This window comes from Mustela nigripes, chromosome 1 (genome assembly GCF_022355385.1).
Source record: "Mustela nigripes isolate SB6536 chromosome 1, MUSNIG.SB6536, whole genome shotgun sequence".
In the NCBI taxonomy this organism is placed as follows: Eukaryota; Metazoa; Chordata; class Mammalia; order Carnivora; family Mustelidae; genus Mustela; species Mustela nigripes.
This window is the reverse complement of record NC_081557.1, coordinates 190,449,889-190,464,669: the sequence shown is the minus strand read 5'-3', so window position 1 is coordinate 190,464,669 and position 14,781 is coordinate 190,449,889.

Here is a 14,781-nt window from a genome sequence, read left to right as displayed (position 1 = left end):
GTCAGAAATAAATGTGGGTAGAGAGGAACAACTGCAGGGCATAAAGACATGAGAGGGCCACACTGGAAAGTTCTCAGCCCTTCAGTCTAAGATCCTTCAATGTCTCCCCCATGTTTACTTACTACAATGCAATAATGCAATATCAATGGCTGTTCTGAAATTCATTGGTAGTAAGTTATAACTTTGGGTTCTCCTTTCAGTAGTATTGACAGTTTTTCTTTGGACCTACAATCTCTGCATACTTGGTTACCCTATGTGCACTGATAGATCTGCTAAATGTAAAGTAGGAATTTGTTTTAAAGGAATTGTGGTTTCAATCTGTATGAAGATGGTAATGCCCTAGTAAGATTAACTGAACACCCAGATGCAATTAATTTTCATTAATTCAAAATTTTGTAATATCCATTAAAAGAAGAACCATATTTTTATGGTTCATAGTATTTTGTATCATTAACCTGTTTCTTAAATGAATGAGCAAATGAATAAAAATATCAGAGGATAGGCCTATTTGCCAGGTTTTCCCACTTTGGGCCATAGAATTTTGGCTCTTATTTCCAGGTAAAGTAGAGCTAGTTAAGTTGTAGATATTAATAGATACATAGATATAAAACAAAATCTGAGAGTTCTTTAAACTTAGAATTTCATCTAGATGACAAAAATATGGTTAATAAGAACTGTACCTTTACCCTCCAGTTAGGACTATATATTATTTACCATTCAAGTCACACAGTAAATTGAGAGGGATTTGATTCAATTCTACTAAATTTTTAGGCAATATGATTTAATGACTTTGAGATTAGGTTTGTGACTCAACCATTTACTAGTTTTTTTTTTTTAATTTGTTTCTCTGGCATATTTCAAAAATTTTTAAGGATTTTATTTATTTATTTGACAGACAGAGATCACAAGTAGGCAGAGAGAGAGGGAGAAGTAGGCTCCTCGCTGAGCAGAGAGCCGGATATGGGGCTTGATCCCAGGACCCTGGGCTCATGACCTGAGTAAAGGCAGAGGTTTTAACTCACTGACCCACCAAGGTGCCCCTCAATTTTTTTTTTTAAACTAGAGATCCTATCTTCCACTATAGGATTATTTTATTTGAGCATCAAATAAAATAATTCAAGAGCATCAAATAAAATAATTCAAGTAAAATGCTTAGTTCACTGTTTACCATATTGCCAAATATTTATTCAAATATTAATAAGAGTTCAATTTGCTAAGATTTTACTGTCCATCCTGAAGAACTGAAAACAACCATTAGTCATTGCTTGCCAATACTTGATCATAATCAAAACTGTATTTTTCTTGCTTCAAATTCTGTGACTCTCTTCTGCAGCCCCGGTGCTCTTGTTCCTCACTGTCTGGTTTCCATGTCCCTACTTGACATTCTTACTATATCTGTAGTCTTTAAAACTTAAATGCTAGGTCAACAGTCACTTTATCAACTAAGACTTTGTTTTGATTTTCATGGAAGGCTTTGCATAATTCAACTTGGGTTGTAAAACAATGCTTGCCTTCCTGGATGACTAAGCAGAAATGCTTGCACAGTGCTGCACTTCTCACTCTCTCTAAGCTCCTCTGTTCCTTCTCTCACATCTAGCTGGGCACCTCCTATAAAATACCAATGCTTAGTCTGGCAGTGGGTCAGGAAGTCATTACTCAGGTATATCATCTGTCACTCCACATGGCTACACTGAAATCTCCAAGGCATTTTAATGTCAGCCTAACTATGAGGAAGAAAACTCATCTTTCCTACAGTATTGTACCCATGCCTATCTGAATAAGGGCAAGAAGAATGAAAAGTAATTACATAACTTAGAGCAGGTCACCACAGTTCTTTGTACATAAATAGATTCACTTCTAAGCACCGTAGGAGTCCTTACTCACCAGGTTCAGGAGGACTGAAATCAATTTTGGAGGGCATATAGAGCCCGGTATGGTATGTTTTATAGTGAGGGAAAATGAACTGCACTGTCATAGATTTCAACTGAAAAGTAGTGGAATCATGGAAATTATAACATAAACAACACACAAACAAGCATCAAACTGATTTTAAAATGCCTCCTTGTATGTTCTATTGATTTTTCATTATTATGACCTTATTCTTAAACCTGCTTGGTTGTGATCCTAATTTTCTACTCAATCTTTGTTTAGATCCCACTGGGAGAGTGATACAGTGTGATTATACAGAAAGGCACAGGAAAGGGGAGATTAAGACTCCCTGCTAATGAGAACAAGGGAAAGAAAGAGAAATGTGCCAATCTAAGTGTTCTACCTGTAAATTGAACTGCCAAACAAGAGGAAATAAATAATGCTTCACCACAAATCTCTTTCCAATGAAAAAAAAAGTTCTAAAAATAAATATAAAGAAAAACAAACAGAATAGCTCAACTTCAGGGAAACAGTATAAATTTATCATATTATGTATTTATCAATAATATAAATGTTAAATTATCTTCAGATTACTATTTTATAGAGCTATAAGAAAGCATTACTTTTTGAAAAATGTAATCACTTTGTACTAATCTAAATATAACATACTGCAGATATACATGTAATAGTTTCATTTTTGTTATGATATTTAATTTATTATATTGTCTATAAGTATAAATGGGAAGTTAATTACAATTCAGTATTATTTGTATTTATATATGAAATAGTACAATAAATTATGACAAATAATGATTTATTCTTATAGTATGAAGCTTTTAATGAATAATGAAAATGACATTAAAATGTTATAGCTTCATGGGCGCCTGGGTGGCTCAGTGGGTTAAGCCGCTGCCTTCGGCTCAGGTCATGATCTCAGGATCCTGGGATCGAGTCCTGCATCGGGCTCTCTGCTCGGCAGGGAGTCTGCTTCCTCCTCTCTCTCTCTGCCTGCCTCTCTGCCTACTTGTGATCTCTTTCTGTCAAATAAATAAATAAAATCTTTTAAAAAAATGTTATAGCTTCTTATCATGCATAAATACATGCATATATGTATATACATCTTCCATCTGACAAACTTTATATTTATTTTTGTATAAACTTTTTTTTTTTAAGATTTTATTTATTTATCAGAGAAAGAGAGGGAGAGAGCGAGCACAGGCAGACAGAATGGCAGGCAGAGGCAGAGGGAGAAGCAGGCTCCCTGCTGAGCAAGGAGCCTGATGTGGGACTCGATCCCGGGACACTGGGATCATGACCTGAGCTGAAGGCAACTACTTAACCAACTGAGCCACCCAGGCGTCCCAATTTTTGTATAAACTTTTAACCTCTGTTCATTTTCTTTGATCTTCCTTAAAATATCTCTAATGCAATAGTACAATGTAAAGAGCTGCATTTTAAAGATGGATTGTACTATAAGCATATGAACATTTTTAAATCTTGTAACTATTCTGATATAAATAAAAAGCATATTTTAAAATGTTAATTACATTGAGATATTCTCTTCCACTTGGTTTCTCAATTTAAAATGGGTATCATGCCTCCTTATACTAGTTATAATGGCCAAAATTAGCAAGACAGGAAACAGCGTGTGTTGGAGGGGATGTGGAGAAAGGGGAACCCTCTTACACTGTTGGTGGAAATGCAAGTTGGTGCACCCACTTTGGAGAACAGTGTGGAGATTCCTCAAGAAATTAAAAATAGAGCTTCCCTATGACCCTGCCATTGCACTACTGGGTATTTACCCCAAAGATACAGATGTAGTGAAAAGAAGGGCCATCTGTACCCCAATGTTTATAGCAACAATGGCCACAGTTGCCAAACTGTGGAAAGAACCAAGATGCCCTTCTATGGACGAATGGATAAGGAAGATGTGGTCCATATACACTATGAAGTATTATGCCTCCATCAGAAAGGACGAATACCCAACTTTTAGAGCAACATGGATGGGACTGGAAGAGATTATGCTGAGTGAAATAAGTCAAGCAGAGAGAGTCAATTATCTCTCTTTCACTTATTTGCAGAGCATAACAAATAACATGGAGGACACGGGGAGATGGAGAGGAGAAGGGAGTTGAGGGAAATTGGAAGGGGAGGTGAACCATGAGAGACTATGGACTCTGAAAAACAACCTGAGGGTTTTGAAGGGGCGGGGAGTGAGAGTTTGGGGGAGCCAGGTGGAGGGTATTAAGGAGGGCACGGATTGCATGGAGCACTGGGTGTGGTGCAAAAACAATGAATACTGTTACGCTGAAAAGAAATAAAAAATAAAATAAAATAAAATAAAATAAAATAAAAGTATCATGTGAATATTAATTAAATCCAATGGTACAGAAGTATTACTTAGTTTTCATTTCCTTTCAAAATTAAGTTTTAATTGGCACTAATCTGATATTTAAGAAAAGATAAGATTGCTTTGGCCACTTTCTTTGAATGGGTTACTAAGTTAGTGCACATGAACAGGATTTGAGTTGTACTGGACACAGATGGCCAAGGAATATGCTTTGATAATATATTAATTGCACACATCTGAGTGAACCAAACAATTTCAGCAGGCTTCTGCTTGGGTGGCAGTGTGATATGGTCACTAAAGATGATCATTCTAGCATCAGATGGGTATAGGTTGGAAACTACTCTGGAGCTTCCTAGATTTGTGAATTTGGTCAAATTATTTAATCTCTTAAACCTTGGATTTTTACCTGTATTGCTAACAATAATGTCTACTTTATATGGAAGTTATGAGACTGATATGACCAGTCTGGAGTGCTTGCATGAGAAGGTAATTATGGCATGATAGACTTCTAAGACTAGGTAAATACTTCAGATAACTCCTTTCATGAATATAATATTCTCCTTAAAAAGATCTTATAAATTTTCTAACATATAGAGTATGGACATGTTTCTTAATGTGAATTTCCAAGTCATGGGCTTCTATGAATATACATATAAAACAGAAAATATATACTACTTTTTTAAAAGGAAAAACCAAATTAAAGCAAATAAAAACCATATTTTAGTGTTATGCATGTTCACAACCCTTTGAATTGACATTTTCTGTTATCAATTCAAGTTATCAATTGACATTTTCTGTTAACCTGGGAAAAGTAATATTTTCAGTTGCAATATATTGTAAACAGTAATTCTTGATAATGTAATTTGTATTTATATATATGTATATATATCCATACTCTTTAGCATGTTAATATTTTCCTCATACGTACTATATTTTATTTTTTGTGAAGAAATTAAATATACAAATATGTTTAGTGTTAACCCTTTCATTCTTCTCAGAGGTCACCTTTATCCTGGATTGAAGCCATATTTTCTTTTCATTTTTTTCTACATTTACTTTATTTTAAATAGCATGTATTATTATTATTAGTATATATATTTTATTATTTGGGGATATTTTAATATTTAATACAGGTTTTCTTAATTTATGAATCTTTTTATAATAAATTTATTTAATTCCCCATTCTTCATTCCATGTGGAAAGATATATCAATACATCCACTTTTGCTATTATAAATTATTCCATTGTATGATTTATCACAATTTTGTATCATTCCCATATTGGTGGACATTTAAGTTGTTTCTAATTTTTATATATTGCCAATGATAATGCAATGAGTATCTCTTCTTCATGATCTTATTTTCTCTAGAATATTTTTATTATATTTATGTCTACATATACAGACACACAAAATATATATATTTAGTACATATAGAATTGTTAAGGAAGGCATATTTTCACCTTTTTAGCTATTGCTAACTTCTCTTCAAAACGATTGTATAAATTCACATGCCTACATATGCAAAATTTCTTTACCGTCATACTCTCACTCACACTTGCTACTTTTTTTTAAAATATTAAAATAAAATCCTACAGATTTTATTTATTTATTTGAAAAAGAGAGATTGAAAGCATGAGAGCACAAGTGGTGGAAGAGGCAGAGGCAGAAGGAGAAACAGCTCCCACCGAACAGGGAGCCCAACACAGGACATACCAAAACCCTGAGATCATGACTTGAGCCAAAGGCACTTGCTTAACAGATTGAGACAGTAGGTGCCCCCTACTTTTTGTTTTTAACCTTCAAGTAGGTTAGACTGCTCTTTAATTTTTCTTCTATAAAATTGGGATATTCTTATCTGTAGAGATTGTCTATAAGTCATGATAAACCAAATATAGTTAACTTTCTCATTTAATATCAAGGGAAAAGCAATCAAAACAAATACTGTTTTTCTGAAAATAAATAAATTGAAAAAAATAAAAAAAAACACTAATATCTAAATTTTATTTTGAACCATCTAAATCTCTATTCTTCTCTAAGATACTTCTAAGGTAGATTGGTTGACTGCATATTCAACCAGTCAGTTAACAATATTTATTGAGCTCTTAATTTTGGCTTAATTTTGGTTCCCAAATTTTGGTGGTGTACGTGGGAAAAGAAAAAGTTAATGGTCCTTATACTTCATGGGATTTAGTTAGTCCAGTACCTGAAATAGTGAACTGTAAACTAAGCAGCTGTATGTGGAAGGAAGAGGAGAGCCAGTCTTTGCTTAGCAATGTTTCAGAATCTAACATACTTAGGAGGAAAAAAAAATTTCAAAAATCATATCATATAGTTAAGTCGGAAATTAAGTATTATAAGTTCAGTTCCTGATTTCACCACCTCCTAGCTATATAAACCCTGGCAATTTCCTTAATCTCTCTCTGCTTTACTTGCCTCAACTGTTAAAATTGGGACATTTTATGTGACTATTATAAAAACTGTTCAGTTCATACATGGGAAATATTGACAATGGGATCTCACAATAATAACATATAACATGTTATTATTATAGAATTTTTTAGTACAATATTAACTATCTTAAGCTATCTGTCTAACCATTTCTCAGTTTTATAGCTCTCGCTTCATCTGCAATTTCACAACTCATTGTCTAGTAGCTCTTTTGAAAATATAACTCCAATAACTACTGACAGCCACCTCCATCCCATCCACCCATCACAGAACTGGTTAAAATTTCTTATTTCTTTTCATTACAATTTGAATAAGAATTCAAACTTCTGTGACCTACAGAGCCTTCTGTGAACAGGGCTTTGACTACCTTCCCAAGCTCATTTATTCCTTGGTCTTTAGCTCATTGGTTCCAGTGGGTCTCCTGTGTTTTTGTGTTTTTAATTATTTGAAGGCCTTTCAAGTTTCTGAGCCTGTACCCTGACTGTTCCCTCTGCTTTTTTCTGGATGTACATTTGGTCTGCTCCCTCACAGTTTTAAGAATTCAGATCAAATGCTACTTCCTCAGAAAGTTTTCTGCTGATCAGCACACTTCAAGTATCCCCCCCACCCCATTTTGTCAGGTATCCTTAATGCATAGTTTGTTAATATAAGGACGCTTTAGTAAACACTGTATTTATCAATTCTATCTGGTATTTATATTTATAGATAAATATTTGGACCCAGGAAACACTAGCTGAAAATTGCACTCAAATCACATATTTAAGATCAGTTAATATGTCTAATGGTTATTTCAACAGGCCCAGGAATGAATGAAAACTATCAATTTTTTTAAAAAACAAAAATAATGGGCTGACTGGTTCAGTGATCTTAGGGGTGTAAGTTCAAGCCCACTTTGGGTATAGAGATTGCTTAAAAACAAAATCTCAGAAAAGAGGGGGGCAACTGGGTGACTCACTCTGTTAAGTTTCTGACTCTAAATTTTGGCTCTGGGGCTCGGGTCATGATCTCAGGTTGGTGAAATAGAGCCCCATGTTGGTTGGGCTCTATGCAGAGTCTGCTTGAGATTCCCTCTCTCCTTTTCTCTCTGCCTCTCCCCCACCTACTCCTTTTCACTCTCTTGCACATGCTCGTTCTTCTCTCTAAAAAAAAAAATAAAAAATAAAAATAACAGTACCTAAAGCATATTATCTCATTCACTGCAGGATTGCAGGATTGATACAACAAAATTTAATATTTTATATAATATAGAAAGACAGTTTGCTTAGTGTTTTCCAAAGACTATTAATAAGTTCAGACACGATTTCCATATGTTTTTATTTTATATTTCACAGATACCAATAACACAGTAAATCAATAACATAGCCATAAACTCACTTCTCAGTTTGATTTTGAGCATTTGATTTTTCTATAACTATTTTATTAAAATTCCAGGCAGATTATATTTATTTCTTTCAAACATCTTTCTTTATTCCTACATATAAAAATTTAGTGTATATATATAAAATTATGATACAGTAATATGTCATGCTTCCTTTAAAATATATAAGCTAAATGTAGATTTTAATACTGAATCTTATATTTTGCTTGCAATGAAGTTTTTGTAATAAGTATTTAAATAATTCATAGACCTTTTTTCAAAGAAACAAGGCCCAGATTGTATATTCTATGTACGTTGATGAATTTATATACCCTTAAGGGACCATCATTTTATTCATAGTTGATTATGGAATATGATATGGAAGTACCAAAGAATTTCAAAATTGATGCTTGGGAAATTGGCCACCATTTAGCTCAGACTCCATAGGTTGTGGAGCTGCATTTTAAAGACAATTAATACCCCAGTTATTTGGGTTTATGGTATATTAAGTTTTAATTTACTTAAAAGTAAAACAACAAGAAAAGGAAACATTTATTTTAATTACAAAAGAGCTAAATTGTATTTGTATTCATTTTCTATCATTTTAAGGCCAAAAGAATCTTTCATGAGGAAAATATTCAAATTACCATAAACTTACATATTTTGTTTATAGCTATAAATTAAATATCAACTACAAGCAAACTGCATTTTAAACATTAATTAAAAATCGCAGACATACAGTGGATGGCAGAAAGGGCTTCAAGTTAATTTAGCTGTTTTAATTCAATCTGACTGACTTAATTATACTGCCATACTTGGTTGAAACAGAAATATTTTTTCTTTCTTCTGATGAACTTAAAATATAACAAACTTCGCTATTTTTCCTGAAATAATGCCACAATTCATAGTAGGTTTTAAATATTATTGATGTTATATAAAAATGCAAAATAATGATCTGTTTGTTAAATGCCACCATATAGTCATTTCATTTATATTTATAAGCTATTTTCTCCAGGCTTTGAATTAAAGACTATTTGTGGCTCACAGAAGGCCTGTGCTATGACATAATACATAAAAACAGTAACATTTGCATCTAATTTTTTTTTTTGAATTTAGAAAAGATTTTGCTCAGGTTCTTTTCTGTTCTATTTGTTGGCCAAGCTGAGAGGTTCTATACAGAAATGTATTTTATATTAGGGTAGACTCTCTCTAGAGGATGACCAAGCATTTCAGGTTTTATTCTTATCTCTTCTTACCTTTCCAAAACCAAGTTTCATTATCTTGCCCACCAATGATACTGAGTTTTCAGTAATTCATGTCCCAGAGACAAAGTATCCAAGACATACTACCCTGGCCCACACTTGTATACCAGTTATGTGTAGCAAGAAAGAATTATTTGTATTGTATTAATTATTGCTAATAACTTTTCTGGTTCAGAACAGAAGTCAGAGGGAAAATATCTAAAATTTGATTGTGTGAAGCTTCACTCCAAACTCCACCAAAGACAGCTGTCTGAGTTTACAATTTAGAGAGATACACTGAAATCAGATCAATCTGCCTTGTAATGAGCATTGCATCTTCATGACAGTCAACTTGTGTTTAGGACTTGAATGTAATGAACTTTGGTCACCTGGATCACTACACATTAGAATGACTGGAATCATAGAGCCTTAAAGTTGGAAGAAAATGTAAAGAATTTTTTCTCATGCAAGAAAATATAAATTTCACCCCTGAGAATGTTTCTAAGTGATATAGCTTGTTAGCAGTGACAGGATAACAACTTTGCTTAGTTGATATTGAAGTTAAGAAACTGAAGACAGTGTCAGCAATTTAAAAAATAATATTCATATATAAGGCTTTAATAACAGTTAATCACAGACATTGATTCCATCTTTCTTACATGAGTATCTCTAATCAGATGACTGTAACCACATCTCCTTTGCCAGCTTTGACATAACCATAAGTTATTTACTCATCCTATGAGCCCAGCCATGAATCCAGCGAGAAGTGCCATAAAAGAACCATTAATTCATACTATGCATTCCTCCTCTCTTTCATACCCATTGTCATTACCCTCCCACAACATTTAAACTAATTCTAATTGATGGATTCCATCAGCAAATTAAAAAACAATACTCTCTAGACTTCAGTGATGAAAAACATACAACGTAAAACAATATGTTCTTTGAAAATGCAGCACTTTGTTATCTTTATGGTGCAGAGTGAAAGACAAATTAAGGGAAGGATGCTGTGCAAGCCTTTTTTATTGCTTTTATGATAATAAGAAGATAGTTCGTATTTGTTTTGATTGGTTGGTACAAATACATTGTCCTGCTACAATTTATTGATTTGGTTAAAAATCAGTGAATGCCTGATTGAAAACTTACAGGTGTTTCCTTCTGATAGTTTGCATTTGCAATTTAAATTGAATTTATAAGCTTAAAAGCTCATCCACAACTGCAACGTTTGCTCCTCTAAAGAACAACCTACATTTCATGAAGTAATTTTTTATTAGCATTCAGTTGTAATTCTTATTATAATCTTTTTTGATAAGGTAGTAAATGGCATTTATTGTAAAGAAAGTTAGGATGAGAAACTGATTACAAAGTACCATTTATTGGAGGCAAGAGAGAAATTGTAATAACACTTTACATGTTCTTAAAGTTTAAAACAAAATTGAATCTTTCCATTGTGATATTGAGGGTATAAATAAAAGCTCTCTCCGTTTTTATGCAACCTTCCTTTTGTGTTGTCTCTCTCTGAAACTCAGATTTGAGGTATTATTGTAGCAGAACTACTCAAGAAACCCATTTATAAAGATGATTCCTGGAAAAACACAAAAAGGTATCCAAATGTTTCCAAATACTCAGTGTCACAAGCCTGAGATGGCATTCGATTGGAAGGCTACCTCCACTCTTTTTTAAAAAAATTAATTTTTAATTTTTTAATAAACATATAATGTATTTTTATCCCCAGGGGTACAGGTCTGTGAATCACCAGGTTTACACATTTCACAGAACTCACCATAGCACATACCCTCTCCAGTGTCCATAACCACACCACTCTCTCCTGACCTCCCCCTCCCCACAGCAACCTTCAGTTTGTTTTGTGAGGTTAAGAGCCTCTTATGGTTTGTTTCCCTCCCAATCCCATCTTCTTTCATTTATTCTTTTCCTACCCCCCAAACTCCCCACCTTGCCTCTCAACTTGCTCATATCAGGGAGATCATATGATAATTATCTCTCTCTGATTGACTTCTTTTGTTAAGCATAATACCCTCTAGTTCCATCCAAATCCTGTCAAATGACAAGATTTCATTTCTTTTTATGCCTGAATAGTATTCCATTGTATAAATGCACCACATCTTCTTTATCCATTCATCTGTTGATGGGCATCTAGGTTCTTTCCATAGTTTGGCTATTGTGGACATTGCTGCTATAAACATTCGGGTGCACGTTTCCCTTTGGATCATTACATTTGTATCTTTAGGGTAAATACCCAGTAGTGCAATTGCTGGGTCATAGGGCAGTTCTATTTTTAGTTTTTTGAGGAATCTCCATGCTGCTTTCCAGAGTGGTTGCACCAGCTTGCATTCCCACCAATGGTGTAGGAGGGTTCCCCTTTCTCCGCATCCTCGCCAGCATCTGTCATTTCCTGACTTGTTAATTTTAGCCATTGTGACTGGTGTGAGGTGGTATCTCACTGTGGTTTTGATTTGTATTTCCCTGATGCTGAGTGATGTGGAGCATCTTTTAATGTGTCTGTTGGCCATCTGGATGTCTTCTTTGCAGAAATGTCTGTTCATGTCCTCTGCCCATTTCTTGATTGGGCTATTTGTTCTTTGGGTGTTGAGTTTGCTAAGTTCTTTATAGATTTTGGACACTAGCCCTTTATCTGATATGTCATTTGGAAATATCTTCTCCCATTCTGTCAGTTGTCTTTTGGTTTTGTTAACTGTTTCCTTTGCTGTGCAAAAGCTTTTGATCTTGATGAAGTCCCAATAGTTCATTTTTGCCCTTGCTTCCCTTGCCTTTGGCAATGTTCCTAGAAATAAGTTGCTACGGCTGAGGTTGAAGAGGTTGCTACCTCGTTCTCCTCAAGAATTTTGATGGATTCCTTTCTCCCATTGAGGTCCTTCAACCACTTTGAGTCTATTTTCATGTGTGGTGTAAGGAAATGGTCCAATTTCATTTTTCTGCATGTGGCTGGCTGTCCAATTTTCCCAGCATCATTTGTTGAAAAGGCTGTCTTTTTTCCATTGGACATTCTTTCCTTCTTTGTCGAAGATCAGTTGACCATAGAGTTGAGGGTCTATTTCTGGGCTTTCTATTCTGTTCCATTGATCTATGTGTCTGTTTTTGTGCCAGTACCATGCTGTCTTGATGATGACAGCTTTGTAATAGAGCTTGAAGTCTGGAATTGTGATGCCACTAACTCTTGCTTTCTTTTTTAATATTCCTTTGGCTATTCAAGGTCTTTTCTGGTTCCATATAAATTTTAGGATTATTTGTTCCATTTCTTTGAAAAAAATATGGATGGGATTTTCATAGGGATTGCATTAAATGTGTAGATTGCTTTAAGTAGTATAGACATTTTCACAATATTTGTTCTTCCAATCCATGAGCATGGATCCATTTTTCCATTTCTTTGTGTCTTCCTCAATTTCTCTCATGAGTACTTTATAGTTTTCTGAGTACAGATTCTTTGCCTCTTTGGTTAGTTTTATTCCTGGGTATCTTATAGTTTGGGGTGCAACTGTAAATGGGATTGACTCCTTTATTTCTCTTTCTTCTGTCTTGCTGTTGCTGTATAGAAATGCAACTGATTTCTTTGCATTGATTTTATATCCTGACACTTTACTGAATTCCTGTACAAGCTCTAGCAGTTTTGGAGTGGAGCCTTTTGGGTTTTCCACATATAGTATCATATCATCTGCAAAGAGTGATAGTTTGACTTCTTCTTTGCCAATTTGGATGCCTTTAATTTCCTTTTGTGGTCTTATTGCTGAGGTTTAGACTTCCAATACTATGTTGAATAGCAATGGCAATAATGGACATCCCTGCCATGTTCCTGACTTTAGCGGAAAAGCTTTCAGTTTTCTCCATTGAGAATGATATTTGTGGTTACCTTCACTCTTCTTGAACCAAGTGGGCACAGAGATTCTTACTGAAACCATCTTTAATCTGTCTCTGTAATGCTCCTCTAACACTGGAGATATTTGTACTGACTGCTGAAATGTATATCTCATGCTCATTTCAAGTCATACCATTGATTGGAAAACACCATTATAAGCTTAGAAGATGTATTTTAAAACTCTGTTATTGTCCTGAGTTAAATATATATGAGCTATCACTGATAATCATCTTCTCATTAATTGTGGAGAATAATGATGCATAGACAATGTTAGAAAATAGTGTTACTTAGAAAATCTTATATCTTTCTTTGGAGGTGCTTTAAATAATAACAAAAGAAATTTTCCTAAAATAATTCAAAATAGTTCTGATCTATTTAATCTCTGGTTACTTATTTATTTAGTGACTGTATGGTACCCTTATTTCAACTGATGATTAAAGCTCTGAATTCTCTTTCTGAAGCCACCGATTTCTCTGTTTGAAAAAAGTTGAGGTTGGCAATCAGCAATCCTCAGAGTTTCCTCCATTTCTATACCAGAAACATATGCACATTTTAACTTGTATGGCAGGATTCTATAACTATTGATAGAAATTAAATATGAAGGATTGTGAGCAAAGAGTGCAAAAAACATTTTCTAAGTTATTTTGTTTATTTTTGCTGATACAAAGAAGATGAATTATCATTATAGGTGGGATTATAATTTGTTTGTGATTGTACAGTGGTACCAGCTCTTAATCTTGAGCCTACTTGTCAACCTTCTCAATGTCCATCTCTCATCTTCATTATCAGACTTTGAGATCAGAAGCACTCCTTTCTTCCTCAACTATGTCATCACCAAACCTCTTCATGATGCCTATTTCTGTGAAATGTTTCATAGTAAAAATCAGACTGAACACTGTAGTTTACTAGCATTTACTTTCTTTCTTTCTTTCTTTCTTTTTAAGATTTCATTTATTTGACAGAGAGAGATCACAAGTGGACAGAGAGGCAAACAGAGAGAGAGAGAGGAGGAAGCAGGCTCCCTGTGGAGCAGAGGGCCCCATGTGAGACTTGATCCCATGACCCTGAGATCATGACCTGAGCTGAAGGCAGAGGCTTAACCCACTCAACCACCCAGGTGCCCCTACTAGCATTTTCAAAGTTCTGATCACTAATGCATTAGCAGGGATTTACAAAACAATTTCCAAGTTCACATTCAAAGGAATGGTAGAATCTGATAATGATATTTGCTTGGATTCTAGATCATCAGAAAATAGTGATAGATATTACTTTCTTGAACATTCTCATTTAGATCCCTTCTCTCTAAAGTGAGATCTTATTTCTCTTATCTCTCAAGGCCCTGGCATATTTAAAAATCACTGATTTGTTACCAGTGTTTCCAAATTAGGAAAAAAGACAGTCCAAGGAGATGAAATTCCTGATAATGAAAATACAGAGACCTGCAGTTTTAATTGCTAAGCCTATAACTAATTATTTACACATTGCACTCATTTTGAAGAGATCTGGTGTTTATTTCTTTACACAAGTTCCCATCAAGTGTTGTGTCATAGCAGAACCTAATGACATTGAAGTTCCAGTTATTTTGAGGAGAATTAAAGCATGAATGCCAACATGAGACAAGAC